Below are 15,066 nucleotides of genomic sequence, written 5' to 3'. Positions count from 1 at the left end.
AAGAAGGGGAGGGGGGTGGGGTGAGAAGGTCCAAGAGAGGAAGGATGAGGGAAGGAGAGGAGGATGACAGAAGGAAGATGAAATCTAGGTTCTGAGAAGACAGATATAGCACAGAGCACATCTTAACCCACATAGACCCACAGTAAACAACATCAACAAGCAACAAGGGAGGAACACTGGTCGGTTACAAATGAAAAGTGTGAGCAGAAAAACTGAGTCTTATTCAAATCTACAGAAATACTGATGTACCTCCCTTTGTCCCACAATTTTAGTTTGTGACTAACCCCAAATATGAAAAAAGATGCTTTGTAATATGAACAAATATTTTGTAAAACAGGCAAAGAATTACACTTCTTGGTCACTAGATTCGTACCAGACAAATCCAGCTTTTCAATGTGGTGAGGATGTTTCACTTAACTGAAATCATTCATCAGGTAAAGACAGATAACTGGAGGACTAATTCTGTGAACGACATCACAAATTTGAGCAGTGTCCTGCAGTGATTTATGCTCTTTATTGAGGGTAGATGCATGCGCTGGAGCCTTTATATCCATTATTTGGGTGATAAAAGAGCTAATATGGCTTGGCACTTCATTGCAGCAAAATATATCTCTATTAAGGAAACCTAAGAGCCTAAAAGATGAGAGGCTTCCCTCACCATGAGCCTTGTCATCTTGGGTTTCCTGATACATTTACCGTGCTGACTGCTACCCAATTGACAATCCTGCTATACTCCAACTTACTGAACAATCTGCTGAGGCGTGGTCTTTGTAAGCTAACATAACTGTAATAGAAGTTGCTCCACAGCGGACTTTAAAGGTGTTCTTCTACTCTATGAAGCCTCCCTCCTGGGGTCAAAAAAACCCACAAATTCAACAACATGGACTTTAGTCTATTTGAACTTCTTAAAGTGGGTATCCTATTAACCTCTTGGCACTGCCGCCACTGAACAAACACCTGTAAACACTGACCCAAAAATACACGGCAGGCACCAGTCCAGGTCTTAAGTTAGACCCCTGGGTATATTTTGAGCCAAGCAGCTCGAGCTCACAACTATGACGGTCTTTTATGCAGCAGTTCATGACCCCCTGTTGGTATTTCAAAAATATGACCTGCCATTTTATAGAAAGCTAATATTATCTCATGTTTGCATTAGCGGTTGTGAGCAGGCTGCCCTTGCGGCAGTAGGGTGTGTGTATGTGTGTCCATTTCTGCCTGTACATGAGGCTCTGCATGTGTGCATGTACTGTATGTGTACATATGTGTGTGTATGTGGATGTTTACATATGCTGTGCATGTGTGGCTGTGTGCAGGTGTGTAAAGGCCCTATTTTTAAGAGTTTTTAAGGGTCTTTGAGAAGCTCTACATGTTTGTAGAGTTGTGTATCTTACTGTGTCTGACTGACTGGTTAATGTACAATCAGATGCAAATTAGCTTCAAGCTAACTCTGGTGCAGTGCATCTTTAATGTTTCAAACTGCACACTGTCCCATTCAATAAATAAATAAATCAAATAAATCAAATCATATGGTCAACTTCTCTGACAAAACTGATGCAAGCAAAATGACAATGAGTTTTTTAAGCAAACTAACATGACAGCATTGTCTGTGTGTTAATTAACATCTTAAAAATGTCCAATGCATAGACTGGAAGATAGAAATTAAGAGCAGATATAAATATAAACATCTGAGCATTAAAGGACTATGCAGAGCTTTCTGGTAAACAAGCAAAAGTTATGTTTACATTGAGTGTTACTCACCAAAATGTATTGTGTGTATCCTTGAGGTCTTACAAAAGTGTTGAATCCATTTCTTTCCACTTAAAACATTTGCAAAGCCAATTTTTTATCATTTACATTCATGTTTACTAGCTTGCAGCCTTCTTTTTCCTTGCTTTTGCTGGCGCATTGCTGCGCTACTTAGCATATTATAGCCACCTGTAGATCATTGGCATAGTGTGAAGCCATTGGCTGAACTATGTATTGTGACACATATTGCACATGTGCCTACATGTGTGCCTTGTGCGCATGAACAAAATGAGAACTCGTAAAAAAAACTGCTCCATAGTGCAACTAGAGGTCAGAAACACAACAAGGTACATATAATAACTACATTTTCTTATGATTATAATGTCCATTGTGTCAGTCAAAAATGAACTTAAAGGGGATGCATCATGCACATTTTTAGGTCTATATTTTTATTTTTTATTCTACTAGTATATCGTTGCATGATTTAAAATTCAAAAAACTTCCTATTGATCTTATACTGGCCCTTTATTCAGCCCTTCAGTTCAGCCTCTGTCTGAAACAGGCCATTTTAGCTCCTGTCTCCTTAAGGCCCCCCTCCTGATGAGCCCGCTCTGTTCTGATTGGTTAGCTCCCAGAGGCAGTAAACAAACAGTAGCAGTAGGATCTCACTTCTTTTTCTCATTCTTTACTTTACGGAAACTTCTCAAATACATCCATACATGTTCGAGCCCTATTCCAATCCAAAATATGTGAGTGGACAACACAAACAACCCATTTAACAACCTTAGCGACAAAGGCTATGGAACAGACGGCCGTTTATGGTCATGCACCAGCAATTTGATGTCATCACGAGGAGGAAGTAGAGATAACACTGCAAACGAAACATTCAGAGCAGACTAAGGCTTGGGTTTTTGACTTGCATAAGTTCACCCCAGGTTTTGGACATTTGACCATGTTTAACATAGACATCCAACATCATAACAAAAAGCATATGTCCCCTTTAACAAAGGCTAATTAAATTAAATTCTGCAGTTTTTCCTCTTTTACAAGATGTGGGTTATCCTCAGTATTGTGTCAGCTGACCAGATATAATAAACCTGTCACTCAGCACTTTTCCCTTCCAAATATTTGAGAACTAAAAGTGAAAAGTTTTTTTTTTAATACCTCCAAAATTGCTTGCAAATAATGACCAAACCATGAATGCATTCTAAACAAAGACCTTGGCACCACGATCACTCGGACCGCTAAAGGGCTTGCTCTTAATGAGTGTGTGTCAGTTTGTGTGTGTGTGTGTGTTACTGTGTCAATCCATGTGTGTGGCCTGGCCGGCTGGCATGCAAGGACAGCTCGTCATTTACACATTATTTACAGACACACAGTTTACAACAAAAACAAAACAAATTAACATCAGCCTAAACTCTCCGAGCAGCCCCTCATTAGGCGCCACAGACTTGCTGACTAGCTGTGGCTGAATTGTATATTTATTATTTTTCAGGAGTCTGGAGGTTGTGCAGGACGGATAAAAGTAGGCTTCAATTAACTACATTAGACACTAAACTGAAGCTTAAGTCCTTATCAAAACTGCTACTTTCATTTTATGAGGATTAGTTATCATACATTAAATACCACTGAATTAAATATAGAGTTTTAACATCACGAGTGTAAATTGTGAATTCTGCTTCAACTGTGCGTGATAAAATATGGGAAAAAAGCTCAGGCGTTCCGTGTAGCATTAAAATACCTTGTAGCCCAAGTTTCAAAGTGCTTATATGTGCCACAGTGACTTTCAGTGACTGATATATTGACCAAACACACACGCACCTATGCTTAATTGCTCCCTGACCCAATCAAAGCCATTCCAGTGCAGGGATTAGACCCACTCAGGACCCTTTGATTTGATTCCTTCCACTTGAACAGCATACTGAAACCTAACCATCTTTGACCTTGACAGTGCAATTATCCGGATGTCGTCTCTGCACTAGAAAGGGCGGACATTGGGGTGCGGCGGCTGTACCCAACGGTGAGGTGACTGCATCTGGATTCATTAATGTGATTTTTGCTCAAACTTGCATGAGGGAGAATGTTAGCTGGTGGACTTCAAACGCAGGGGTCTTAACAATGCCTATCGTGAATCATAAATCCTCACCAGCACCAGCACTGTCGTGGTTGAGACTTGACAGCAAATACTAAGGACTCTACTGAGGGTGCTCTGCTTGGAGTTTTCACCAGCATCCATCTGATATTCTCCAAAATATTTAGTGTCGATACAGGTATGATACATTGTTCAAATGTCTCCTTTCCACACAAATATAGGAAGAACTTGAAGAAAAAAATTAGCAAGAGCATACTATGTTATAAGACACTGCACTTGAGCCAATAAGATAATAAGATAATTATTCAGTTAGGGTTTTCCTTTATAGAAAATGAGTAAATTCACTAAGTCACCATTGTGGTAAACCTTTGCTACTGTTGTTGTGAAAATGACACACTTTGGCCTCTCGCTGTTACATACAGTACTGGATGTTACAACATATAAATGATGAGTAATCAGTCTCTGTGTTTCTCCTGGACTCTTAATAAACAAATCACAGTTGTAAACTGAAGCCGCAGATGAACACGTCCTGGTGGCCTACATGCTTAGTCAGTCTGGGGGTTAATGTGCTGATATGTGCTTACATCTCAGGGGTCCAGCTTTAACATCCCAGGGTGATAAGCCCTGCAGAAAAGCCAAAGGCGAGGTCTGGGATCACCAGAAACCAGGGCTATTTAAAGTAAAGCCTAATTGAAACAGTAGAAACATTTCCTTGAACAGAGCTCCTCTTTTGCATGGTGGTGGATCAGTGGCTGGAGCTGACCAGCTAGCCAGACCAAAGATGGATGTTAAGAAGACTTTGGAGGCCGCGGGACTTTGTTTGCAACCAATGCCATGAATGTAAATACAGCATGCAATGCAAATGTACTGATCCAAAAAGAAATGAGGGATTGCAAAGTAAAGGTTTTGGACAAGGAGGTTTGATTATAGATGATAAATATACATCTATAATCTTGTATATTAACTCTCATTATAGTTTTTAATGCTGTCATTACTTATTTAAGCCACAACTTCCTCCCATATTGAATAACAGGTTATTAACTTTTTCCCTTCCTTAAGCCTTTCCAAGGACTCCAATAAAAATACCTACAGTGGGAAATGGAAATATTAAACTTTTGACCTCACATACTGTATGCAGGCCAAACCTGAAACAAATGACTGTCTTGTGAGCTACACTGCCAAACATGTCTTGTAAACTAAGAAGTTGGTTTGATTTTTTTTTTGTTTAAACCTGTCTGTCTACATGTTGGTCTGGTTTGTCTGTCTTAACTGTCAACAATCAATCAGTTCGGTGTATATTTCTCTCTTCCTTCTTGGCTTTTTGTCAATCTGTGTATAAGTCTCTCTACCTGTGTGTCTACATGTTTTCCTGTCTGTGTATCTATGTGTCTAGTCTTGGTCCCTACTTGCCTGTAATTTGTACATTTCGGTGCTGCGTTATTCCTGTCTTTTCCTAATTGGGAAAACATTCTAAATAGTGGGCGTTATTTATAGTGGGGCGTCCATAAACATACTGTAGCATAGATTCATGGAAGTCAGTTGACTTCTAAGTCAGATGTTGGAAGAGCTCTGTACAGCACAGTTCACAACATTTATTTAAATGGTAGAAAAGAAGTTATTTGATTCTAAAATCTCATCCAACATTCAGTGTTTCTGAATGAAATCAGATACTTGGTATTTGGCTTAGGTTACAAAGGATTATTTTGAAGTTTATTATAGTCATTCTACTGTTTCCAAAGCCATTACTAAACCAGCCAAAACGTTTCTTTAAAAAAAATGAAAAGAAAAGCTGGATTAAAGTGTTTACATTGTATAACTTGTTAGAGCAAAAGTATGAAAAAAACAAACAGGGCATGCTATGATACTGCGCCTATACATGTAGGGAAATGTAAACCCACTATGAACATGATTTTAGCTGGAGTAACTGAAATGGATACTGGAATCAGGTGTCTCCAGTCTGGGCCAGAGAAGCCAGAGAAGTCAAAGCAGACAATTGAGAACGTTTTTTTTACAGTATTGAATCATTTCACATCCAAAGATGTCAGATTTATAACAGATTAACCATGCAAATAACCTTTCTGGGTACTTTACAATTAATTGAATCCCTTTCACACATGAAACACTGCTGGTTCAATAAGCAAAACTGAAATGCCTCAGTGCTCAATAGCAGCAACTGTACAACTACAGCTCAGCTGTGCAGCTGTGTCAACTACTCTCTTTGTGTATATAATTGTAAAATGTGTTCATCTCAGTCAACTTGACTTCAGCTGATTGGACTGGACACAGCTTAACACTGGGCTGTTCAGCTCTGCTCAGTCATCTTTGGAATGCAGAGAGCACATTCTTTCCATATAGGGTACTGGGTGAAAAAAAACACATGCAACATGGCAAACCCCAACCTCATGAAATGACAAGCACTGATTTGTGGGCCAGCCAGGGATAGGGTGGATAGTGATGGGCGAAAGTGGAGAACATATGGTAGAATATGTGAGTCCACAACGATTGTAAGCTTCCTACTCAGGTATCATAAGGTCAAAAGGTGACTTTTTTATGCCTCCAGGGGTCAAACAGTGTCAAGGAATATAGTGTTTTATCTGCAGTGCCCTAGGGTAGAGGTCAGCAAGACTGTTTTTTCTATCGCACATCCGAACACTAGCGCCTGCTCCTGTGGATACACCGTCCCATCAGCTCCTGTGGGGATTCTGATCACTCCCTGATCACCCTCTAAACAGCCTCTGATCACTTATATTTGTTTTATCAAGTATCTGTCTGCTCCATCCAACAAGGAAAAATACATGTAGCCCTCATGGATTTTTTAATCTTAAGAAATGTTAATACAGATGCTCAAGATGCTCAGATGGAGAGGTAAAAGGGGATAAAACATTATGGATCATGTCCCGTTTCTATGATAGTTCAAGTAATTTCCCATCGAGACAAATACAAACTAAAAGCTAGAAAATAGCAGCAGTGTGTTGTTTAGATTATCAATGTCAGCTTTTAATGCTACTAACGTTTAAACAAAATTCATGTCACTTGACTTTATTTAATGTATTACTGTATTTGATACATAGGTTTTTTCTGGAAGGTTGCATAAGGTTTACTGGGAGACACTGCATTCGCCATGCAAGGTAGAGCCCAACAATAAACAGCCTCTCATATTTTCATGTGTGAAATTTCATCCCGTGATAATGATGCTGACTACACGAGAATAAACACACACGCAGCATTTGTGTTGCGGAGACAAACACTAAAGCTAGAACAAGCTTAAATCAAAACTCATTATCAAATGGAAGTGTCAAAGGCCTCGAGAGAAACAGAGAGAGAGACATGGGGGAGCAGAGTGTGCATGTGAGAGGTTGTTCCACAGTATGTGTGCACAAGTGTGTGTATGCATGTCTTCAAGCATGATTTACACTCTGTCTAAACTCACCCTCTGGGTTTGTAATATTTCCCTGAACAGCGACAAGACAAAAGTTGACTTCTACAACCAGAGTCAGCCCATGGTTGCTACTTCTACTGGCGAGTGTCTTAAAGTCCAGTTCCCAAAGTATCCACACAGATAACCAAAGTACTCAGTTGAAGAATGTTTGCAGCAGTAAGAATAATTTTTCTGTTGACAGTTCTACCAGTTACTAAAATTGATTGAAAATAAACATACATGTGTCTATCTATCTATCTAATACCCACTGCTGCATTCAAACCGTAACATAAGAGTAGCACTACTTGAAACAGATAAAGTTATGTTGATTAAAAAGGGGTTGAGCTAAATGTATCTCAATTAAGCAGATGGCTTTTCAGTTGACAGGTGGTGCTTAAGGGACCCTCTGCAACTCTAGTCACAAATTAGATAAAGTTTGGTCACACACCCATAGCCAGTAGAGAACAGCCTGTCCTGTCATTTCAACAGCCCAATATCAGGTGAAAGGATTGCGAAAGATGATACAGGATACCTGGGGTGACTGTACAAGACTATTCAATTTTTCTATGCTAACAATGGATCAAATAACATGTGTAATGTGAGAGAAGCCACCTGTAGTTACAAACCTGCAGAGAACTATCACTTCATGCAGCAGTTCCCCTCGGCTCTATGGTGCCTTTTAGCATCTTTAAACTAATTGTTTTGTTTTTATGACCTGCAACTTCATTGTTTTGGTTCACTCTCACCGCTCTCATCAGCTCTTTTCAGGGAAAAAAATTCTAATAAAACTATTGTATGCTACCAGGCCAGTGCAAAACAGCAGACTGACAAAGTTTGCAACTACCTCCTGAACATCATGGAGCAATAAGCAGCCAGACATTTCCATCAGGAGCTAAAAGGAGACTGAGTATTGGACTTACATTCCCCAGATGGCCAGAGACGCCACTCAAATGAATGCTAATGTTGCTCCATAACTGCTGCTCTTCACCAGCTTTGGAAATAGTAACCCTGATTTTTGATTGCATATAAATATGAAGAATCTTAAGAGTCTTAAAACCAAACCATCCATAAATACATTGTTTTTAAGGGTTGCCTTTCTACTCTTCACCCCTGACCCATCTCTCTCGCAGATCTGCAAACTTGTGCCATCGCCCATGGACCACACTGGACTCAAAGAGCAGATTTGACTGGACTGTCTTGGTGTCTTATTGTATGTCTAAATTATTGACACATAATACATCCTACTAAACCAAGATTTATGCATGAAAATTGGTGGGACAAACAGTGTTACATGTCATTGAGATCCACCTCTTTAAATCTGCAGATATCAGACACTTATCACACCCCTTTCCAACACCACACCTGCCAAACTCACCCAAGCCTTCCCACCAATCTGATTCCCTCTGATTCCCACTGTTAACCCATGCAGAACTACAACGCACCAGCTACCTCCTACCCAGCTGTAACAATCAAAAAACTGGTATTATTACTGATCAAAACTACTTTCCAAGTAACTCTAAAATGAAACATGCAAATCATTCCAATTATCAACTTTCAGGCTTCTCAAATGAGGCTGTCAGAGTCGGTGTGTTTGTGTGGTTGTGTGTGTAGGTTGGCCGTTGTTTCTGCAGCAATGCAACACTGAAAGATGGGGAGAGAAAGTTGAACAGAGCATCTCTGTCCTCTGTTTTAATCAGCAGATTAGATGGTAGTCACTCCTCACTGGATGTGCTTGTTGCACATGTTGATTAGTCATTAATTGGCAGCTTTCATTATTTGGGAGCAGCAGCGTAAAGTGGGGCTATAAGAGAGGGCCTGATGTCATGCCGGGGGAGGCTGAATAGCACCAGTCTATGAGAGAAAGGCCTTTTGGAAACATGGACAGTGCCTAATTGGATGAGGATTTCAGGGCTGCTTGAGAGAGCTGGTCTTATGCAATGGGCAAGATGAATGGACTGGGCTTGGGAGCAGTGGTGCTTGTGCACAAGTTGGGTGTAATGGTGGTCCCAGAGGGCTATATTAGATGGATTTGTCTTCTCCTTACTCTGTCTTTACTACACCTGTTGGTAGCACAAAACTTATTCAACTGATAAAAATAAAATACACAGAACTATCACATTAGATGCCCTCTTACTCAAGAACTTAACACTGATAAAACAATAAAGGAATCAGTGCAAATGGCATCATCAACCACAGCAAAGGAAAATATCAAACCCAAATAATATTGACCTTGTAAGTAAAACATTTAACCTGTATCAAAAAAGACTGGAGTACGATCTGACCACTTGAGGGGAAATAGGAACAGGATTTATTTTACTTACTTACTCTTAGGAATGCTAACAAACTTGGTTGGCTGAAAAAAATCATATTAACAAGGACTTAGCGCAAGTCCTATTCCTAAGTACCAAAGTACACCACTCTAAGCCCTAATCGCTTCTAAGTCTGGGAATAATACTAGAAAACCAGAGGGCAGAAAATGCAATTATGTACGACAAAATGCATGCATACATGGTCAAAAGTGCCATAATCAGAGCGTGGGAGCGAATCAGAATAGGGTTTACGACAGTGTGATAATTCAAGAGCAGAAAAAATGCCCGTATTGTTCTGAGGCTTCAAACTGGGAAATATTTCTAGAAAAAAAAGGCCTTTTTGTTTTTAATCATACGATATGTCCACGAAAGTCAACTAACCATGGTTTGTTTTGATTTTGCATTGCAGATTCCAGCTGGTACGGTGAGACACAGATCAACGGAGAGAGATAAAGGCAGGAGACAGTATGAGAGGCGAACTAAAGAAAGAGGCAGTTGAGGGGGGCAGACAATGGGGTAGACAGATGGACAAAGAGACAAAGATAAACTGAGACGAGAGACATATAGTGATAAAAGCAAGAGAACAAGAGAGCAAGGGGGAAAAAAAACACTGTACATATGCATAAGAGAGATCATTTCGTCTGCATCCACGGCACAGAACCTGTACCCACCCGAATCTGTGGTCCCGCAGGTGTTCAGTTACCTGCGGAATAAAGGCAACATTCTTGCCTCTCATGCAGGCTTGGGTTTCAGCCACATTTGGACCAACACCAGACAGTGAGAAACTCAATCCACTGTACACTGTGGTGGTTAGACAAGCAAGCATTGCATCACCTTAGGTCACAAGTGGAAAGCGTCGAGAATCGGGTTTGTACAGGTCCATATTTACAGTATGGAGTGGGAGGAGGAAAAATAATACCACAATGTTTTTCCTCTGGCAAGGTCTTAGGTTCCTAGAAATGACTCCTCACAAAGCAGAACATGATTACTCAGCGGTTATAGTTGAGATACCAAGTACATAAAACATTAACTGGGCTGTAGTGTCAACAATAAGTGGTCACATTAGAACTGTTAACTTGTGGTTGAGTGTGAGTCCAAACAATCCAAAACTTTGCAGCATTGCGCACACATGGTTTGAGGCCTAGTTTGTGGAAACTGAATCCAATGTAGAGTATTTGAACAGAGGATAGAAGGGTTACAATGTAGAAATGACGCCTGATTACGCAACTGAGTCCAAAATTAACCTTTATTCAAAAAACAAACAGCAGCCTCTAACATCACTGGATTCTTTTTTGACCACTGACAGCCCAGCTGAGCAGCTGGGTACAGAGGGTGCTCTGCTTTTAGATGCAGGCAGAGTCAGTTGACTGACATGAACTGTGCTGTGGTCCCCCAGCAGGCTTGGGTTAATGGTGTCATGACATCAGGGAGGGGGTATTAACAGTGTATAAGCCCAGACTAACCAGTGCTGAATGACTGCTGGCTGACGCAAGACCCAATGGAATGCTGCCTAGAGCACGACCACAAGCTCTTATACCACCAATACCAGCTAATAGTATATCTCTGCCCCTTTTTCCCTTGGGTGGCAGTTGAAACTACATGCATACAAGCAAGGATAAGAGGAGTATTCGCACGGTTATGCATCTGTACATCAAGAAATGTTTAAAATGAGGCATGAAATGAAACAAAGTATTTCAATCAAAAACCAGTGGAGTGTGAGCAGCAGAACAAAATGCATTTTAGATTCTTCAGGGATTCTCAAAAGACAAAACACACAAGTCTGAATCCTACAGCGAGTTGAGTATAGCTTATAAGTATAATTATGTGCAATATGTGCAGTCAGCAGCCTTTTGGCAGCCTGTAGTCTCGCAGAGTTCATGCCCCGTCATGCCTGTGCTTACTGAGCATGGACTTGAAATAGCAGGACTTGTGCTGAGGGGGTGAAAGAAACCACAGCTCGAGTGGTTGCCATGTGCACAGGGATGTGACCACAACATAATTAAATGAAAGAAAGCAGGAAATAATGGGCAGGGGCGAGGAAAAGAGAAATCCTGTTTGGTTATGAATGGGAGAGTGTCAGAAAAATCACATGCTTGAAAAGATGCAGCTATAGCATATTTTAGACTGTATGCCACGTGATCAAATACTTCGTATTCAACCACGCTTAGAGGTAAACATGCAGAGGGACATGCATGTGTGCAGTATCTACTGCTCCTGTGTAGGTTGCCAGGTTGTGTGGAATATCAGTGGTAGGCCAGATTATAATTAATCCAATAAGGGTTGAATGACAAAGTCAGAATGCTAGATGCACTAAAACCACCACAGACAATACTAATTTGTTCTCAAAGCTTATTTTTATCCAGTGTCCCCCTAACCACAGTGAGAAATGGAAGACTATTGCTCTGCCTGTCCAGCTGAAAAATCCAAATTGAGCAACAGGTGAATCCTACATTTTTTATTACTTTTCAGAGACTTTTATGACTCAGTATTTCCCTTGAAAATGCGCACTGACAGAGCCATTTTGGGATGCATTAATGCCTACAAAACCTTGCAACGTGCATCAGCCCCTCAGTGCCTCCTTCCAGTCTAACTCCACATTCCCAGTGAGAGCCCTGATCTGCATTCAGAATACACGGGTCAACGTCGATAGTTCCAAGAATCATAAATTTGGGTGGTTATGCAACTTTCTGCAAAGACCACATGCAGCCAATAAAGAAATTGATTTGGAAGAGTGCCCAAAAGACAGGGCAGAGATTAGACTGTGTATGAAGAGTTGCTTTGTCAAGATATTTCCACATGAAGTTAGATTAGATAATGATCAGACTCTCCCTCTGACTCTCTCTGTCTATTAGCATTGTCACCATTTAACATAGATCCTCACAATAGTGAAATACTAAAGGCAAAATATTGTATTACTGACACAATCATTTGAGAATATACACTGAAGCAGACTTTTAAAACAAATTATATTCTCTTCTTCCTCCATACAAATATCTCAGTAAAATAAAAGAGGCATATACAATAGAGTATAGAGTGTACCATAAAGGAGTGGTCCAGTTGCAACTGCAGTATGCATTTACAGTATTAAAGATTTTATGAATATGAATGAGTAGGCCAAGAGTTCCTCAAGATTTTCACATCAGGGATCCAAACACAGTTCTATCAACCTGTTTAACAATTGATAACAATTGTTATAGTCTGTTATGTCACCTTGTGAATTAAAAAATGTGTTCTTTTTACTTTTTTAATCTGTTGTTCCTCCTAAATTAATTCAACAATTCTACACTCTCCTAGGGACCCCTGGAACCCACCCAAGGACCCTCAGGAGGTCCCAGGAGCTCACTTTGGGAACCACTGCAGTAAGGCTACATGAGTATCCCTGGGAAAACGCCTCTTTCTCCCCCTACCCACCCCCAAAAGCAAATGCTGCCAAAAGGATAAAGCCAGCCTAGTGAAACTCTCACAGAATTGAGTTAAGGGAGGGAGGGGGTTGCTGGGGGGGCGCAACATGGGGAGCTGGAGTCCTACTGGATAGAAAGTAGGCTATGAGCCACTGTAGACTGCTGTTACGCAATTGTAAACACGGCAGGCAGGCAGAAGGCTGTTGAGGTCAAAATAATGTTCCCCAAGAGGGACTCGAATCACAGTAAATGTTGGGAAAGGTGCAGGAAAGCGCACGAGATCCAGGCAGCTTATCGGCACGCGTACTAACCCCGGAACAGGCTGGGGTGTCTACGGCGGAAGCTTTCCACTAGTGTGAATACAGTAAAGTCACTACAGCTGAGTGCAACAGTCCGATCCGATAAATAAACTTGTTTTCAAAGTTCAATGACCGCTACCTTATTGCCAGAGAGGAGGGCATGGACTCAGGTCCCGCGAGGCGCGGTTACGCGCAGTGCGCACATGTGTTCCGACCCGCAAAACAGTGCGTGTCATCACAACAGCAAATTCAAGTTTTATTTTTCAAATTACATTTAAAAAACATATATATTTATTTATATTTCTTATTTTACTTTTACTCACTGACCGCTCTCGGTGGACTTTTTATCCCTCCTCCCACAAGGAGCACGATGAGAACAGCGGCTTCTTCGTCCGGTAGCATGCACTCACCTTTACAGCCAGATCAGCTCAGGCAGGCTACGACCCTCAGAGACACAAACCGGAGTGGCAGTCTTGAGATGAAGGGACACTCGACAGCGCTGGATCAGGCCACGGTGGTCAACATTCCCGGACTGGACAGATAGACAGAGGCAAGAGGAGGAGGAGGAGGAGGAGGAGGCGAAAACAGTGGCTGCAAAGACTGCAGGCAGCTCATCTCATGCGGCCGGGTAGGACACACACACACATACGCACGCACACACACACACACACACACACACACACACACACACACACACACACACACACACACACACACACACACACACGCAAACAACCCCTCCCCTTTAGACTAAACCACGCCCACAAGTGAGGGGTGATTAATGCGGCGTTCACGTCTTATGGGAATAAGGGCGTGTTCAGAGGATTCCGTCTTTTTTTTCTTTTTGAAGCGCTGTCTTGTCATGAGTTCAGTGTCTTAGAAAACTGACAATGCGATCCGCTGCTTTTAAGTTACAGACAAAGAATCAATGGCAAATGATTTCTTGTCTCTAAAGCAAAGTTGCTCTATGGGAAAAAACTGTAAAGCTCCTCCATCTGTAATCAAAGTCACAGATTGAAATAATCAGATTTAGAAATTTGGTACTTTCAGCAACCTTAATCAAGATCTTAATCTAGCTTTAATCTAAGTATTGATCTACATTGGTTTTGCTGTCCAGGTTTAAATGTCCTTTTTAAAATTAGTTATTTTATGCAAATTTCAGCCGGATTTTAATATGAAACGTCTCAGTGGGTTGTAAGATACAGAATTAGGGGGTTCATTGTGAAAAAGAAAGCAGGTAAATAATGTTTTTCTCACATTTATGCATTCAATTGCCTGCCACAGAATAAAATGGATATGAAAGTAAGATGTGAAATATTATGCATATTGTCCCTTAAAACAGAGATTTAAGGTGTTTGATGTTCAGTGTGTGTTTTCAAATACTAACTTGGTTGTAATGCATTTGTCACCAGACATTTATCAGTGGATGTTTCCAATTAAACTATGTGGATATTAAATATGTGCTTGTCTTTCAGTCAGTCTAATTCATTGCAATAACAAAAAAAATGGGCTAAAAGGACAGTAATCAAAGGATTCTGCCTCTTGAGGACCTGTGACACTGTCGCTGTCTCAGAACAGTGAATGTACCGTAAAAATTGCATAAGCACAAATCACTATATGGCGAGAAGTTCATTTATTTAAATGTAGATTTAGTTTAAAATAATACCATTATGGTACACCATGAATCCAAAGTCTGCAAGACAGCACTTCACTTTTATTGAAGCCCCTGCTCTGACAAGCACTATCAGAAATAAAAACACCGGTAGCATATGTGAGGTATGTGTATTGCACAACAGGTCAA

General features: G+C 40.8%; 1 protein-coding gene across 4 annotated transcripts in view; it reads right to left on the bottom strand.

Annotated features, from left to right (window-relative positions):
- Nucleotides 1-13,920, bottom strand: part of grb10b (growth factor receptor-bound protein 10b) — a 71,296-nt gene extending 57,376 nt beyond the window's left edge. For 3 of the 4 annotated variants that reach the window (XM_042425172.1, XM_042425175.1, XM_042425174.1), the window contains exon 1: nt 13,676-13,920. The gene's annotated coding sequence lies outside the window, so the exon portion shown is untranslated. The other variant, XM_042425173.1, reaches the window with a different exon arrangement.
- Nucleotides 13,921-15,066: the final 1,146 nt, after the last annotated feature.

Source organism: Thunnus maccoyii, chromosome 10 (genome assembly GCF_910596095.1).
Source record: "Thunnus maccoyii chromosome 10, fThuMac1.1, whole genome shotgun sequence".
Taxonomy (NCBI): Eukaryota; Metazoa; Chordata; class Actinopteri; order Scombriformes; family Scombridae; genus Thunnus; species Thunnus maccoyii.
The sequence above is the reverse complement of the archived record's forward strand: the minus strand, read 5'-3'. Positions and strand labels throughout refer to the sequence as shown.